Here is an 18,386-nt window from a genome sequence, read left to right as displayed (position 1 = left end):
GGAGAGAGAGAGAGAGTGTGTGTGTGTGTGTGTGTGTGTTAGTGCTTCTGTGACTTAAGAAAGCCTTTTCTACTCTAAGGTCATGAAAATAGTCTCATATTTATTGCTCGAAACTTTGTAGTTTTGCCTTTACATTTCAAACTTTAGTCTCTATAGAATTGATTTTTGTGTTTCATGCAAGGAAGGGATTCTATTTCATTTTTTTCCATATGAATTTCCAATGCCCTCTAGCATCATCTATTGGAAGAATATGTATTCTCCACTGATGTATTGTGCTTCCTCCATCATAAATCATGTCCTTACATGCATTGGTCTGTTTTTGAACTCATGAGTCTATTCTGTTTATCTATTTAGCAATCCTTATATCAATACCATACAGCCTTACTCATGTAGGTTTATAATAAGCCTTGATGTATGGTAGTTAAGTTCTCATACCTTGTTGTGTTTCTTCAAGAGTGTCTTGGCTCTTTGTGGCTTTTTTTATACCTTTATAAAAATTTTACAAATAACTTGTCAAGTTCAGTAAAGATCTAAAGGCAAACAATAATAAACTTACTGAGGTTCAAGTTAATTATTGATAAAAATATATGGAGTTATTTTAAAAATCTATTTTTGAATATGTAAAACATGTAACACAGTACAAAATTCAAAAAGTGCAAAAGGACATGGAGTGAAAAATCTCTCTCTCTTATCCGTCTTCTTACCATTGTTTCCCTCCCCAGAGGCCACCACATTTTTTTTGTTTCTGGTATCTTGATTATTTTAAGTTAGAGTCCATAAGGTGTTTTTCTAGAACCCACCAGAAGACACCTATCATGGATTAAATACTAAAATTTGAGAAACTTTGGCTAGTGAAGATGGCTATTTTCCACCTTAATATTAAGAGGCAGTGGGGTATAATGAAAGAGCACTCCTTTGAACCAGATCATTTAATAAGCACTTGACCCTTAGACAAATCTCCCATATGCTGAGGTTTCCTGGCCCTTGGTCCTGGGCAACCTTCTGTTTCCTGTCTGTACTTTCTTCCTAGGTGATTCCATCAATTCCCTTGGCTGTGAAATACCTTCTGTGTGCTGATGGTACATAATGTGTCAATGATCTCCAACTCATCCTTCTATTCTGACCTCTAGATTTTTATATTTAACTTACTGTCCACTTGAATATTGCATAGTGATCTCAAACTTAATATATCAAAAATAGAAATCTCGATTTTTGTTGGTGTTGTTGGTCTTCTTATCCCAATAAATGGTAACACCAATTACCTAGTTGCTGAGATCATCCTCGACTTACCATTTTTCCTTATCTTGATACCCAGCCCATTATCAGATTCTTTTACTTCCAAAATATATCTAACATTCATCTACCTTTCTCTGCCTCCATTGTCATCAACTTACTATAGGTTATTATAATTTATTTTCTATTTATAATACTTTTCTAACTATTGTTCCTGTTAAATCCAATTTCTATACAGGAGTCAGAGTGATCTTACAAAAAATCTAAATTTAAAACTTTCAGTATCTTTTCTTTGCACTTATGCCATGCATGTTATGATAAAACTTTTGGCTTTTTGGTTCAGCAGGGCAGATCTGGTCCTATCCTATCTACCTCTTTCACTATCTAAGACTAATACTCCCACTGTCCAGTTACACTCTAATTACCTTGGCTTTTTGCCAGATTCTTGCAAGACCACTAGAAGGCCTTTTCATCCACTGTTTTCTCTGACCCTGGCTTCTTACTTGAATCATCTTATATCTTTTATATCTGTTTAAATGTCACTTCCTTAAAGACTATCCTATCTAAAATAAATGCTCCTTCCTTCATTGTCTATTATTTCTGCTAGAAAATAAACTCCTTGAGGGTAAAGTTTTGTCAGTTTTTTGTCCTCCAGTATATCCCAGTGCATGGCACATGGTAGGCAACAAATAAATATTAGGCAGGCGGGGCACCACTGCCAACCCTTTTGTGTTGTGGAACTCCCAGGTTTCCATTGGAACACTTGGTTCATAAGTGACATTTGACCATGTAACATCAGATCAAATGAGGGAACCAGTGTCAATCTATGTTATTAAAATTAGAAAACATCAATTTTTAAATTAAAGTAATTTGAATAAAAGTTTATTTTTTTCCTTGTACCCCAAAGGATCATCTTAATAAGCACTTAATAAGTCTACCTCCTGGCATGTGCACACCCCTCTTTGGAATATGCATTGAGGCAAAATCGAGTTCTTTGTCTTTTTTCAGATTATCTTCAAATTTCATATATCACTGAAAGGCACTTGAATGAGAAAACAGATACTGAGAACAAGTATAACCAGTGTAATGCAGACTTCTTATACTGTATATTATGCCCTTCTAAAACTAAATATATGCTCAGAAATCCGTACCTCAGTCTTCCTTCATTTCAGAGCTTTAGGAACTAAATTAAAGACTTCATAGAATATGGATATTGTTTAACTGGGCAAAAGAAGATTTTTTAATTTCAATTTTATTTGGAAGAAAATATTTTTGTAGGGATGGAGATCTATGACTAAAGGTATATTAACATTTCTTATTAAAGAAGAGGATTCTTTGGTAACTTTAAAAGATAATATATTTCATTTTGGAAAAGTTATTCAGATTGGTTTAAATAGCAGTAAAATTATTTTTAAAGTTTGGAAATTGGGTCTTTTCATATCCAATTGCCAGTGACTGATATAATGAATCTTTTAAAATCACTATGCTGTATCTTGGAGCATGAGAATACATATAGATTTCTTATGTATATATAGAATCCTTACCCCTTGAAATCACTGAAAAAGTACCTTTTGAAGCATGCAGCTGGCCTGGCTTGTGGATTTCACTTTTTTTCTATTGGGGGCACTAGTTTATTCCTGAGATAAGGATTTGTTTGTTTGTTTGTTTGTTTGTTTGTTTGTTTAAAGACTCAAATACCTAGTATCAAAGGTAAAACTAAAAGTAGGTTTTTTCCCTCACTCTCTTCTTCTTTACAAAATACACAGATTCCCTAGTTAAGAATGAAACAAACGCAAACCACCTCTTACCTCAGGAATAGAAAGGAGAAATAAGTAAGACCCTAGCCCAGAAACAGACAGTAAGGGTTAAAATTCTTACCACCCTGGGCAGGGTATAACACACTCATGATAAGCCTGGTGGGGGCTTGTCCAGTAGCCTGCAAGTCCCTATGGAATATATGGCTAGATGTGTCAGATCAGGGCAGGAATAGCAGTTCCATCAGTGAGTTCCAGCAGGTGTAACAGAAGTAGCATAAATCTGAATGTATGTTGGCTCACAGCAGACTGCCCTATAGATGAAGCTAGAGGCTCTCTTTTAAGGGATGAGAGTCATAACTGTTAACAAGAATGCTAGACTACACATGCACAAATAATTCACCAATCCTGTCAGAGAACATCACAGAAATCTAGTCTCAGGTACTAACAGCATTAGTACCTAAATTCGCATTATTGCACTGTAATAAAATCGCGTCATCTTGCTTACAGCCTAGGACCTACTGGCTTTGGCTCATTTAGAAGTCATTGCAAGGTAGCATTTGCTTGAGCAGTTTAGGCCTTACAGAAGGAGATTTTCCTGAGGTTCCCTACCAGTACAACAAACTAAGGGAAGGAGAAAGCAGATTGGAGAGAGATGGACTTTTGTATATGATTTTAGCCCAGTTTGTTGGTTTAATTTTGATGTAAGGGCCTAGCCACGTTGCCTAGGATTGGAATCTATTTTGTCCAAGTCTCTCTCCTTGTCTTGCATAATCTTATGTGCTGCTGTTCCCCCTCTCTCAGCCCCTTTGCTAAGTAGTAATTACCCTCTATCTGCTTTATTTTCATTATCGTTGTTTTAGAGTTCTTAATTTTCCTATATTGAAAGGATACTAAAGATCTTGAGCCAATCATTATTTTTTGCTCTTAACAGTTGCAGACCCTCTCTTCATACAGTCCTTTAAAAAAGTAGCCAAAATAAAAACTGTTAAATTCTTATTTCAGAGTTTTGAATAGTAGTGAATTTTTTTATTTAAAAAATGAATTTAAGAAACTGATCATGCTTTAAAAGACGTTAAATTTTCTTTTGGTCCCCAGATTTGGTTAACTCATATTTTTCAGTTCATTGCAACCAAAATATTTATCTCAGCTGTGATTAAAATTAAAATTTGTCTTATTATATTAATAGGTAAAAATTAGTTCTAGCCTGTAAAAATACTACAATATAATAAATAATATTTTTTATGCCAGTAGGGAGCTAAGAGGGAATTTAATAACATTTGCATATTTTCTCTTCAAATAGTAAGATTTCTATGTTTTGTTTGTAAGCAATAAATTTGTATATATAGTCATAGGTATTCATGCTGTGAAGAGGTTTTTTAATGTAACTCAGCTGATCAAAGGGCTAAACGATCTGACCTTAGTGATTTAAGCTATTAAATTAAGATAACCTTTTGCATATACAAAGTCCTGTTATAGCAGATACTGGTACAACAAGGTGTTGTAACAATTTTAAAAATATGCTTTCATATCTCGACATGATTTGATGCTCCTAGTAATAGATGTGGTGTGGAGATCCAGTAGCCAAAATATATTTTAGATTTTATATTACTGATTCTTTAGAACAACATTAAAATAACTTCCCTCAAAAGATTTTAAAATTGGATATCATATTATTTAAATAAATTCTTGTATAAATTCTATTATTTACCTTCTTCATGGAGAAATCCAGTGTCCTTAAGAATACAATCCTAAAATAAAGTTGTTACATGTTAGAGAAAGGCAGAATGATAGTGTTGTTATGGCAACTCAAATGGGGGAAAATGAAAACAGCACAAATAAACTGCATCCTGTTGTCATAGCAACCATAGTTGTGAAAATGATTAAAGCTGGTCTAGAAAGGATGAATTGCAGCTTTAGTCCATTGAAAGTAAATAAATAGTAAAAGAAAAGACAGGGGGTATTGGTTTTAAACAAAAGTTAAATCCCTCTGGTGCCACAAGTTGCTAGTACCACTGCATATAGACAGATCTCTGTCCTTTCTATTTATATTTCAATTCAGTTTTATTGCCTCAGATCATAATGATGGTATGAAGGAAAGATAAATGTAATAACTATATGAAAAGCTTATGAATAAAGATTTTTTGTTAGCAAATTTAGAAAAAAATTGAAATTGCAAAATTTTAACTGAAAATGGCTTTTAAAGAACAGTACAATGTATTCCTTTTCTCCTCTTTCCTCCCTCCGCCCCATTTCTCACCCAGTGCTTTATTTTTCTTTTCCATAACCTCTTTCTGTATCATTTTTGTCTTAAGTGTTGAACTGCAACTTAAACACCTAATGTCATGGTAGTTTGTGAAAGCATCAAGTGCAGCATATGATTGCAGGTGAACAGATGGATTTAATGATAAATGATAAGCATCCAGTATATGTGAAGAAATTTATTTTAGCTGTATCATTTAAACTTTCTCTGTAATCACAGCTTCTTAATTGTTATTTTTAAATACCATTATTTCTTTTCCAAATTCTACTTGCCCACCAAAGCAAAATATTTCATCCCAGTGGAGTGGAGACATGTTAGGAATAAACCTGATGAAAGCCGTGGTCTTTGTTCAGCATCTGGCGGCTTGCACAGGTTTTTGTGGTAATGGAATCGGCAGCTCTGTATTAAAGAGTATTGATCTACTGCTTGGTAGGTACTGTGTAAAAGAAGTATCTCAGTAACAATGTATTAAAGTGGTTTAAGAGCAGTTTATGTTACAAATGGGGTCGGGGCAGATAGAGTTCTGCAAGACTGAACACATGCTATAAATATCCATAAGGCAGAGGGGTTTATCTAAAAACTGTGGTGGTGAAATTCCATAATTTCTTCCACACTTAATTGCAAAGAGTTGAACCCTATCAGAGCACGAGTACACTAATGCCATTATCTTTTGCCCTTTAGTAGAGGTTTTTGTATTTAATATTCTTGTGTTGTAGTTGAAAACTGTGGTGTGAATATGTCAGTTATGAGAGATAATATTGACTGACCATAAGAACAGTGCTGAATATTTTTGGTCAACATCCAGATATTAATGTTGATTTGTTTAAATATAAGTTGATTTTCATAAATAGGCTCTTCACTTTAAACGTTGCCCAATTTTTCCTAATTAAAATCTGTCCTTTCATAAAGGCATAGGGAAGAAACTTCTTTTTAAAAAGCAGAAAAAGATGAGGGAAGAGAAAGGAGAATTAGAGGTTTTTTGATTTTTTGTTTGTATTGACAGAATTGTAAAATACTTATCCCTTTCTACTGTTACTTAGTAGAAATAGGTCTTATCTGACTCATTGATCAGGCAAACTTGAGCTATGCAATAGTTCAAATACCCAACAGACACCTCAAAATTCCATTACAAGTTAGCTAATATTTTGTAAAGGAGTTTGAAAATGAAAGCTGACCATAAGTGGCTGTATCCGGTTTTGCCTAGATGTCGTAGCAGCACCACTGGGATATAACAATGCATGGATTTGAATCTCTCTTCTAACTTACATTGGAACAGGAGTTTTTAAGGCTAGTTTGTAAATCTAAAAACTCTTACATTAAAATTTGATGCACTGGTTTTTAGATGGGTGTCTAAAAGTGGGCAGTATCATCAGGTTGTACATTTGAGATTTACTAGTTTGCATCTTGGCTTGTGATAAATTGTAAGATCTGGTACTTTATTTTCTTATAAGAAAAAATTTGTTAGATATACTCATCACTCCCTACTTCACAATTTCTTGTCACATTCACTTGCTTCAGAAATAATTTGTTTTGGATTTTTCTTGTGAATATGTAACTCTTAATACTGATATCCTGAGAGAAAGGAGAATTTCTTATCTAACCCGAATAATAACCACACCATCACAGAAAATGTCCTCACAACATACCAAGCAATCAAATAGTCAATAAACCTTTTCTGTTAAATTCCATAAACTGGATGGGGAGAGTAGATAATGTTTATTTTTTGTTACTTACCAGGGAACATGACACTTGATCTTTGAAATGGTTATTTGTTTCATATATTGTAGCTGCCGATCAGCCAGTCATTTGCAAATAGTGAAGTAAACTGCACTGCTGAAAATGAGTTTCTTCTCTGTTGGTCTGTGGTGCCCAGGAAGTCAGCTGTAATATGGTTCCATTTATTTATGTAGGCATTTATTCTCTTTCTAATGAGCAAGTAATTTTCTTTTCTCTACTCCTACACAAAAGTTAAATTAAGGAGTACCCAAGAGAGCTGGGATACTTGGTTTGCAGTTGTTGAAATACTGTTTGATATCAGGGGATCCTTTCATGAGCAGTTTCCTTCTCAGTTAAGAAGAAAGCTCCAAATAGCTCTCCCTTTTAAACTCATTGTTAGAGCAGACACATCTGTAGAGAGGGGAATGATCCACAAGTCTGGCGTGAGGATTGTCTCTTCTCCACTCACCTCCCAATCAAAGGATTTTACTCTGTGGCTTCTTTTGCTCTTTCTGCCTGTATAGAGAGGGACAAGACCTCTGATCGCTCATGTGGCAGCCAGCCTGCCTTAATATGTGGATTCTTAACAAGACACTCACCTCTGTTGAGTCACAGCAACCGCTGTGTAAATCTATACTGGGGAAAAAAGTGTTGCAAATGTCTTTCATCAAAATGGAAGATTGCTTCAACTTCTGTTTACTCTTCTAATTACAATGAAGCTTTCTTTTATTTTCTCCCTCTCTTGTCCTTACCCTCCCTTTTGCTCCCTTTTTCTCTCCTCCCTCCCTCTTTCAGAAATACATAAAGCGTAAACCTCCCAATGAGCACTGTGATCATTTGAAATTTGTGTATAGGCCAAACCCACATCATCAAATATTGTATAACTCCTCAGCTTGTTGCCTATTTATTTCAAATAATTTTTAATGCAGTAAATCCTAGGGCAATAAAAGAATTTGGAGAGTTCCTTAGAGCTTATTGCAATGGAATTTGACTTGATTTTAATAAAATGAAATTCCAGTATAACTAAAGAATTTTTTTGTGGCACGATTTAAAAGGTCTTTAAGTGCAGGTATAGGAGACTGAGTTTGTAAAACTTAATCTGAGATAATTGCAGTTTTACTCTTAACCAAGTAAATGAGAACTTCAAAAATATAGGTATTCTTTTTACTTAGCATAAAATGATTTTTAATAATGGAGCAAAGAAAATGTAACTGAACATCCTTACTTTTTGTTCTGTTATAGGGAGAATAAAGATACCACCTGGCTGTATGCATAAATTTGTTTACTACGTTGGTTGATTTCCTGTAGATGGGTATTAAAAATGACTTTTTTGGTACAAAAAACGTGGCATCTAGGTATTATTATGATGCCCTGCTGTCTGCTAATGTTGACTATTTTTTTGTTTTAAGAAAATTGTTCTTATTCTTTCAAATTCAATCTTATAGTAAAATCAGTCATAGACCAAATATTTAGAACTTCTTATGTAGATACAAATATAAATAAAACACAAGTATTTGGTAATTAAGAAAACCAGAATGTCAATTTTAGAAAAATTTGGTCAGTCTTGTACTCTGTAGTTCTTATCTCAAGCCAGGGACTTTTAAGACCTTTGCTTTCTGTACTGAAGCAGAACAGTGAAAATGTTTCTATAGAAAGTTATGAAAAAAAGTCTGTGTATTAATTTGCTTTGGGTCATTCTAGTCTCTCTGGTAAATTCATAATTAGAAAGGCCTTTTTAAGACTGTGCTCTAGTCTCACAGGTACGCAGCTAATCCATATCTGGTAAATCTAAATTCATATGTGAGGAGGCTGTGGTTTTTTTTTTTTTAAAGCATATTATTTACACAATTCACTGGAATGACTCCTTTGGAAGTTGGGTGGCTCTCTTATGTAATTACGTACTTAGTAACCCTGCGCTACACAGCAGCAGAAATTCAAGTAAGAATAATTTACTGCTTATGCATAGTTATTAGAATTTTAAAGCATTTGTTTGTTCAAAATTCTAGTTTATCAGAGTGTTATATTTGACTAATTGCATACTTAATAAATAATAATGAGAAAAGTTTATTTTAGAAAGCAGCCAAATTTGGATTTTAACTATTCTAAATAAGCATCAGGAGCAGCTTCCTCCTCTCTCCCTTCACCTTACTGTTTAAAGGGGTTTAGATTTTGTGGTGAAACTAATAATTCTATAAAAAATCGTATTAGAAGTGTTATAGATAGATGTAAATCACAGAATTGTGGAATTATATTACTACAAGACACTGTTAGAAATATTTTAATCTACTCAGTTTTACCAGTGAAGAAGCTGAATTATGTAAAATTTAAGTGAACTGCTCAAGATCTTACAGTTGTTTTGAGGATGAGTGTGCACAAGAACCTGATGTCTTAACACCTGGATTAGTGTCATATCTTCTCACAGTTGTCATGATAATTTCACCAGGGATTTCTTGAACTTCTGCTATGTGTATAACAGTGAGGTAGGCATCCTGAGATTATTATAAGAATAGTGTGGGTTTATATGGTCTAACAATAATGATATTGAACTAGTAATATTTTACATTTTCATTGATTTATGTAGTGTTTGCCAACATTTATAAATGTTAACCTGTGGTGGCTAAATCTTTAAATCTAATTTTTCTGCTAGATTTCAATCTCCTTAAAGGCAGAGACTCATTTAGTTCTCATAAAGTTAATCCAGTTTTATTTTGGAAAGCTTAAATTTATAAAAAATATATATATTTTTTAGCATTGATGGCAATGTTGGAATAAGCATAGCTTCCCATGGTGTCTACCTTGGGGATAATACTCATTTTAGAATTATATGTCTGTCTTCAAGTTCTTTTGGTATCAGTAACAGATTGCTTCATTCTTCCCTTAAGCAAGAAGGGGCAACTATATTAAGGGTTCAGAGATAGTTCATAGAACTAAAGGGATCGAAGTGTATGTAGTCAGGCACTGCGAAGACATAGAGCTAGGCATTGGAACACCCCTAAGACTGAAAGCAGCCACCCTTGCATTCCTGGGATAAATCTTACTTGGTCATTGTGTATAATCCTTTTTATATGTTACTGGATTTTATTCGCTAGTATTTGTTTAGGAATTTTGCCTGTATATTGATAAGGAGTATTGGTCTGTTATCTCTATTCCACTATTGAGTTCCTCCAATGAGTTTTAAAATTTCCATTTTTTTCCAGTTGTTTTACTTCCATTTGATTGTTCTTTATATCTGCCATTTCTTTGCTGACACTTCCTATCTTTCCATCTTTTTCCGGCGTGTTTGCCCTTAGTTATTGGAACCTTTTTTTATACTAGTTACTTTTAAGTCTTTGTCTCTAAAGTTAATTCCATCATCTGTGTCAGTTTAGTATTGGCATCTGCTGATGTGAGTTGAAATATCTCTCTTCCTCCTTTTATGTATGCCAAGTAATATATGGGTTCTATCCTGGACATTTTTAATATATAGAACTGAGTTTTATTTAAATTATGTTGAAAATGTTGATGTTTTTGTTTTATCGGGCTCTCAATCCAGTAGAGTTCAGCCTACAAGTTCAAATAGCTTTTTGTGGGGTTGTGATTTCAATGTCTATTCCATTTTTAAAGCCTTGCAGTGCTACTGAAATTGTTCCATGTATGTGCCACTCAGTGACCAGTCCGGGATCTAGATGGTACTCTGGTAGTTCAGTTCTCAAAGACTGTGGCTTGCTGTTTTGGGTCATATTCACATCTGGGAAGCTTGTAGGTGAGCGCAGAAGTTCACAAACCACCTTGTGGGCTTGCTTTCCTGAGCTCCTCTTTCTCCACAGTCTCCCTAGTACTTTCTAGTCCCCTGGGACTCTCCATTTTCAGTCCTCCAGCCAGACAGCTGGGGCTTTATTTAACATTTTCTACCTGAATATGTTACTGCATCTGGGGCTAATGGATGGGAGGATAGAGAGAGAAAAAAAAAAGCAATGAGATTTCACATCAGCATTTTAGGATCACAATTCCTCTGATCAAAGAGAGTTACTTCAGTTTTAGGCTCCTGTGGGCCAAGGCTTCTACTGCGGCTTTCATCATGGGATTCTTGGAAAGAATAAAGAAAATTTTAAGAATGAAAAATGGAAGATTTTCACTATTTGAGAGTTAGGATACCCCTTCTATATTCCTAGGCCAGAACTAGAGGGCTTCTCTTGAATCTCTCTTTGCCTACACTAATATCTACTTTTGGTTTTTATGCTGCAGTCTAGGCTGGTGGATACTGAAATAAATTTTATTTACTTATTTTTTTTTAGCGCCTACAGCACCTAGTCTTCCTAGGTGGTCTCCTATCCAAGTACTAACCAGGCCCAACCCTGCTTAGCTTCCGAGATCAGATGGGATCGATCGGGCTTGTTTAGGGTGGCATGGCTGTAGACAGAAATAATTTTTTTTAAAATGGTAAATTTATTGTTGGTTCAGTGCTGTGTTGAAGTCTTCTTCACCAGTCCACCTACTGCTGTTCACTTTTCAGTGTCCTCAGATAGCTGCACCATGCTCTGTCCATTTTTTAGTAGTTGCATTCAGTGGTAGACAGAGAAGTGACTGTGCTTAAGTCCATCTTAACTAGAACCAGAACCCCTTCTAGGTATCTTTTCTACACCAATTTATAGCTCATTAACAAAATACTCTGCAAGTTTAGTCCTTTGAAATTTGTTTGTACTTGCTTGGGCCCATTTTAAGCTCTATTTTGGTAAGTGTAGCAAGTGTGCTTGAAGACAATTGCAGTTGTTGGGTACAGTGTTCTAGATAAGTCCTTAAGTCCATTAATTGTGCTCTTCACTTGTTTGCTTATTCTGTCAAATAGCTAAGAGAGGGGTGTTAACACCTTAGACTGTGGTTGTAGATTTGTTCTCTCTTTGTTATTTTGAAATTTTATTAGTACATCATACCCTTTTAAGGTCGTTCTTGATGAGTTGACCTCTTTATTATTATGAAAGGCCCTCTTTATCCCTGTTTAATATTCCTTGTTCATTAATGTAGCCATTTTCACTTTTTTATGATAACTCTATGACATCTTTTCAAGCTTTACTTTTAATTTATCTGCGTACATTTATATACAGCTGTGTCTTGCTTTTTAATTCAGTCTAACAATCTGTCTTCCAGTGTTTGAACTTATACTGTACAATAGAAATGTGTTAGCCACAGATGCTAATCAAGTATATATTTTTAAATTTTCTTATCAAAAAAGTAAAAAGAAACTGTTGAATTTTTTAAGTGCTTTTTTAAAAGCCAGTGTATTTAAGTATCATTTTAACATGTAATCTGTATAAAGTTATTGAGATACTTTATTTTATTTGTATTGTCTTCAAAATCCAATGTGACTTTATAGTTTAACACATCTCAGTTTGGACCAGCATGCTTAGTAGCCACATGTGGCTAGTGGTCACTATATTAAAAAATGTAGATTTAGACCATTTATATTTAGTCGTTACTGGTATGGTTAAGTTGAAATATACCATTTTACTATGTGTTTCTATTTGTCCCAACTGTTCTCTTTTGTTTTAAATTTGCCTGCTCTCTCTTGAATTATTTTTTAGTATTCCATTTTATCCCTTCTGTTGGCTTATTAAGTACTTTTGTTTTATTTAGTGGTTGCCCTAGAGAGTTCAATATGCATTTAAAAATATTTATTGAGGTAAAATTTACATAACATAAAATTAACCAATTTAAAGTGAACGATTTAGTGGCATTTAGTACATTGACAATGTTGTACAATCACCACCTCTATCTAGTTCCAAAACATTTCCATTACTTCAAATAAAACTTATTTATTAAACAATTTCAGTCCATTCCCTTCTCCCCCCAGGCTCTGTCAATCACCAATCTACATTCATCTATCCTGGATATTTTATATATAAATAGAATCATACAATACATGATCTTCTGTGTCTCGCTTCTTTCCCTTTCACTTCTTTCACTTGAGGTTCATCAGTAGCTTGTATCAGTATTTAATTAATTTTTATGGCCAATAAATATGCCATTGTGTGTATATACCACAATTTGTTTATTCTTTTGTTGGTGAACAGTGAAGCTGTTTCTACCTTTTGGTTTTAGTGAATAAGGTTGCCGTGAATATGTGTATGTGTATTTGTTTGAGTACCTGTTTTCATTTCTTTTGGGAGTGTACTCAGGAGTGGAGTTGCTAGAGGAGGTCACATGTTTATGTTTAACTTTTTGAGGAACTGTCAAGCTGTTTTCTATAGTTACTGAACCTTTTTGTATTCCCACTAGCAATGTATGAGGGTTCCATTTTCTCCACATCTTTACCACAACTTATTTTCTGTTTTCGTTTTGCTTTTTAAAATTGTAGCTTCAAAAGCTGTTGAGACTAGATAAGACATTGATGATAAAACTCCTTTTGGTCGATCTGGCTCTCCTGACATACACTTCTCTCCTGAGATATCCGGATGGCTCTGGTAATTTTTAAACAGTTGTCGTCCTAGTGAGTGTGATGGTAACCTCCTTGTGGTTTTGATTTGCATTTCCCTAATGTCTACTGAAGTTGAGCACCCTTTTTTACGTGCTTATTGTCCATTTGTGAGTCTTCTTTGGAGAAATGTCTATTCAAATCCTTTGTCCATTTTTTAAGGTGGTTTGTCATGTCATTGAGTTGTAAAAGTTCTTCATGTATTCTAGATATGAGACCCTTATCAGGTACATGATTTGCAAAACAATATGTACCTTTAACTTATCACAGTCTTCCTTAAAATAATATTTTACTTCACATATAATGTACTTCCATTTCCTCTATCTTGTTATTTTCATGTGTTTTATTTCCAAATATATTATAAATATCAATTTAGTATTATTTTTGCTTAAATTGTTATTTTTAAAGTAAGTTTTAATATGAGAAATATTTTTTAAATGTTTACTCACCTATCTATATTTCTGGCACTTTTCATATTTTTGTACAATTATCTCTAGTGTCATTTTTTTTGTGATATATTTTCCAAATATATTTTATGCTTCCTCCCAACCTTCTCCTCATGATTTTTTTAATGGAGTACCAGTTATACATATGTTGGACCACTTGATTATTTCTTCTAGGTCACTGAGGTATTGTTCATTTTTTTCCAGCCTTTTTCATTTTAGTGCTTTATTTTGCATATTGCTATTTTTCCAAGTTCACTGATCTTTTCTTCTACTGTGTTTAATCAGCTGTTACTGTCACCTGTTAAAATGATCATTTCAGACTGTATTTTTCTTTTCTGGAAGTTTTATTTCATTTATTTTTTATATCCTACAGTTCTCTTTACTATGTTCATGTTATAATAGCTATTTTAATGTTTTGGTGTGCTAATTTCATCACTGTCATTTCTGGATCTGCTTCTGTTGACTGATATTCCTTCCCCCTGATTATGAGTCACGTTTTACTGCTTTTTATCAAGTAATTTTAGATTTAGACATTGTGTTACATTATTCCATATTTGTATTTTATTATCTTTTTAAAGGAATCTTGTGTTTTTTCAGCCAACAGTTAAGTTTCTTGCAGATCACCTTGATGCTGTTGTGGCTTGATTTTAAGCTTTATTCGAGTAGGTTTAGTGTAAGCTTTCTGGAGCTTCTACTGAATGTCCCAAGTGTTAAATTCTACAATCTGGCTGGTCAGAACAGAAAAGTTCTCCAGCTCTGTATGGGTTCTAGGAGTCGTTGAGCTTATAGCTTCCTCATGGGTCTCTGCCTGGCCTTTGTAGAGTTTCACCCTGTACAAACAGAACTTAGTGTTCAGGAGCAGACTTAAGGGGCCTCATGTTCAGATATCTGGAGCTTTTTTTCTGCATAAGTCTCTAATATTCTGCCTCACCAGTCTAGTCTCTTTATCCTCCCCAAATTCTGTTCTGTTTTCTCAATAAGTGGTCCCATTTTGCTCTGTTTAGATTCTTGTTTCTTATGCCACAGACTGGAAGGTTCCTCAGCGTATAAAACTAGGACAATTTTGAAGGCCATGCAGGGTTTATAGTCTGGCATTGCATGGTGTCAATGTCTTCAAATATACATTTCAGATATTTTGTCTAGTTTTCTTGTCTTATGATGGAGGGCAAGTTTGATACCAGCTACTCCTTTATGGTAGAAGCTGAAGTCTAATGTTCTTCTTTTACTTAGAGTTTCCATTTTATTTAATTTTAAGGTACTGGAATTCCTCACTTTGTATGGTTCTGATGTGTATAAACTTTAATTACTAAAGTTTAAATACCATCAGTCTCCCAAAACATGGTTCAGATTTTAGTTACTATAGTATATTAACTGTGAGTGATTTTTGTTAAGTACACTTCATTGAAAGCTCTCCCATCAGCATATCACTATGTGAAAAACAGATGCACATTATGATCAGTCACTTTTTTCAGTCTTTTGGTGATTTAGTCACATTAAGTTATGCACAGAAAACATGGTGTGTGGTTATGTTGTCTCCTCTCCTAGTATTAAGTCCATGTGACAGATGAAGCAAAGTAAAATGATAATACTTTGATTGAAATTTGAGGTGAGATTAAATGGAATCATAGAAGAAATAGCTGACCATAGAAATGTTGATACTGATACTATTTGATAGATTCTAGATATGCAGCAGAGAACTTAGTGAAGGTGAATTTATTAACATAAATGAGGAAAAACGGTTGTGACAAAAAAGACAAAGATATCCCAGAGGAAAAATGTCACATTAAAGTCAAAAAATTTTACAGTAAAGGAACTCCTAAAGATATTTCACAGCATTGAAAGTGCAAATGATAAAGATGATTCAAACTTAGAATGACAGTTTGCCAAGGCATAGAAAAGATGCTTTTTTTGTATGTTTGCAGAGATTCTTGACTCTATGGCTTGATGATTTTCATCAGTTTTAAAAAAATTTTGGTATCTTTTTAATGGTTGCTTTTGCCCCATTTTCTCTTTTTCTTCTAGGAGTCTAAATACACATACACTTACTTTCCACTGTGTCATTTATATCTTTTACATTCTTTTCAGCATTTTTCTATCCTTTTATCTGTTTTCAATTCAGTGATTTTCTACTCACCTATCTTCCTGTTTACTAATTCTCACTTGCTCTGTTTCTAATCTGCCCTCAAACGAATCTAAAGAATTCTTAATTTCATCTTTTATATTTATTTAATTATAGGATTTCTATGTTATATACTTTTTATCTTCACTTTTTCACCTATTTTCTTGACTATCTTAAACATGGTTATTTTATAAAGCCTATGTCTAAAAATTCTAATACTTATCACTGTGGGTTTTTTTTGTGTGTTAAAATATATATTACATAAAATTTATCATCTTAATAATTTTAAGTGTATAGTCTAGCTTTATATTCACATTGTTGTGCAGCCAATCTCCAGAACTTTTTCATCGTGCAAAGCCGAAATTCTGTACACATTATACTCCCCATTTTTCTTGCCCCTGCTGTCCCCCCCACTAGCTACTGGCAGCCACTATTCTTTCTGAATTTGATTACTTCTGGTACCTCATATAAGTGGAATAATACAGTATTTGTCTTTTGTGAGTTGCTTATTTAATTTAACATAACACTCTCAAGGTTTATTCATATTGTAGCATATGTTAGAATTTCTTTCCTTTTTAAGGCTGAATAATATTCCATTGTATTTATATACTGTACTGCATTTTATTTATCCATTCATTCCTCAGTAGACACTTTTCACCTTTTGGCTATTTGGGTGTCTGTTTTTATTGTTTCTGTTTTCTAGTTTTGGGTCATTTGATCCCTTTTCCTTGAATTCTTAATAATTTTTTATTGCAATTTTTTATGAAAATGGTAGAGACTCTAGATGCCATCTGTCTCCCTTTGGAGAGAGTTTAATATTCTTTTCATGGTACATCTCTTTGGTTTGATTGAGGCTGCTCTATTTCTGGTGCCCTTCCATGATATCAACTGAAAAAACAAAACAAAACAGGGCACCTTGTTTTTAATGAGCTCTGTACTCTTATTTTTCTCACCTTAGCACCACGGGATTGCTGAAATACACTTTAAACTTAATTTTTTAGCATCTGACTCTGCATGCAAAACCTAAGAGTTAGCAGATGCCTCAGATTTACCACAATATATTTTCCTCCTGCCCAGGATTTTGGCCCCTAAAGTCTTGGTGCCTAAACTTCTCTGATGCCTTCGAATAGTTTTATATATTTTATTCATCTTTTATTGTTATCTTTTTCTGCATGAAATTTAGTCTGCTAACAATTATACACCATAGCAAAAAGCAAAATCCCAATATATATTTTTATTAATTAATTTTTCATATTATTTTTAAACATTCTAAGCTCACAGAAATGTTGTAAGTAAAATGCAGATAACATTTTTTCCATAAATTATTTGAGAGTAAGTTACTGTATGATGGCTCATCATTCCTGACTTCTTTAATATGTATTTCTTACAAACAATAACATTCTCCTATGTAACCCAGTAACAGTCATCAAAAATAAGAAAATTAATATTCTTATAAGAAAATTAATATTCTATGGATAATCCATAGACCCCATTCAGATTTTTCTAGCAGTCCCAATGGATGTCCTTTGTAGCAAAAGGACCTAGTCCAGAATCACATTTTGCATTTTGTTGTCATGTCTCATTAGTCTCCTTCAGTCTGGGACAGTTCTTCAGTCTTTCCTTGACTTTCATGACATTGACAATTTTGAGGATTACAAGCCAGTTATTTTGTAGATTGTTTTTCAGTTTGGGTTTTTCTAATATATCTTTGGCAGGAATATCTCAGAGGTGATGCTCTGTTTTTTGTATTGCATTCTATTAGGTACCATGTGATTTTAATTTGTTTCATTATTGGCAGTATTAATGCTGATCACTTGATTAAGATGTCAGTCATGTTTTTCCACTTTAAAGTTACTGTTTTCTCCTTGTAATAAGTATTATGTGGGGAGATTTTTTGAGACTATTCAAGTATCATATTCCTCATCAAACCAGTTTATTCTTTACATCACTAGTAGAGTCATGGATTTTTATTTTATTCAGAGGCTTATTAGTTATCTTTTGCTGCAAACCAAAATACCACAAATTTAGTGGCTTATAGTAACATAAGACACATATTTATTATCTCACAGTTTCTTTGAGTCAGGAGTCTGGGCATGGCTACCTGGGTCCTGTGCTTCAAGATCTCTCACAAGGCTATAATGAAGATATTGGCTAGGGTTGAAGTCTCATTTGAAGGTTTGACTGGGTAAATCCACTTCCAAGTTTACATATTTTTTCGGCAGATTTCCTCTTCCTCAAGGGCTATTGGACTTAGAGCCTCAATTCCTAAGGGCTGGCTCTTGGCTGGAGGCCACACTCAGTTCTTTGCCACATGGACCTCTCTTGTATGCTGCTTGCTTCATAAAAGCATGCAGGAGAAGAAGGCAATAGAGTATTAGCAAGTTGGAAGTCATAATCTAATATAACC

General features: G+C 33.9%; 1 protein-coding gene and 1 pseudogene across 5 annotated transcripts in view; one reads left to right on the top strand and one right to left on the bottom strand.

Moving 5' to 3' along the window:
• The window catches only part of BTRC (beta-transducin repeat containing E3 ubiquitin protein ligase), a 147,840-nt gene that overhangs the window by 22,203 nt on the left and 107,251 nt on the right, over positions 1–18,386 (top strand). The gene's annotated exons all lie outside the window — the stretch shown is intronic.
• On the bottom strand, positions 11,241–11,363 carry LOC120609874 (uncharacterized; annotated as a pseudogene).

Source organism: Pteropus medius, unplaced genomic scaffold, assembly GCF_902729225.1.
Source record: "Pteropus medius unplaced genomic scaffold, Ma_sr-lr_union100, whole genome shotgun sequence".
Classification (NCBI taxonomy): Eukaryota; Metazoa; Chordata; class Mammalia; order Chiroptera; family Pteropodidae; genus Pteropus; species Pteropus medius.
This window is presented reverse-complemented; position numbering and strand designations above follow the sequence as displayed.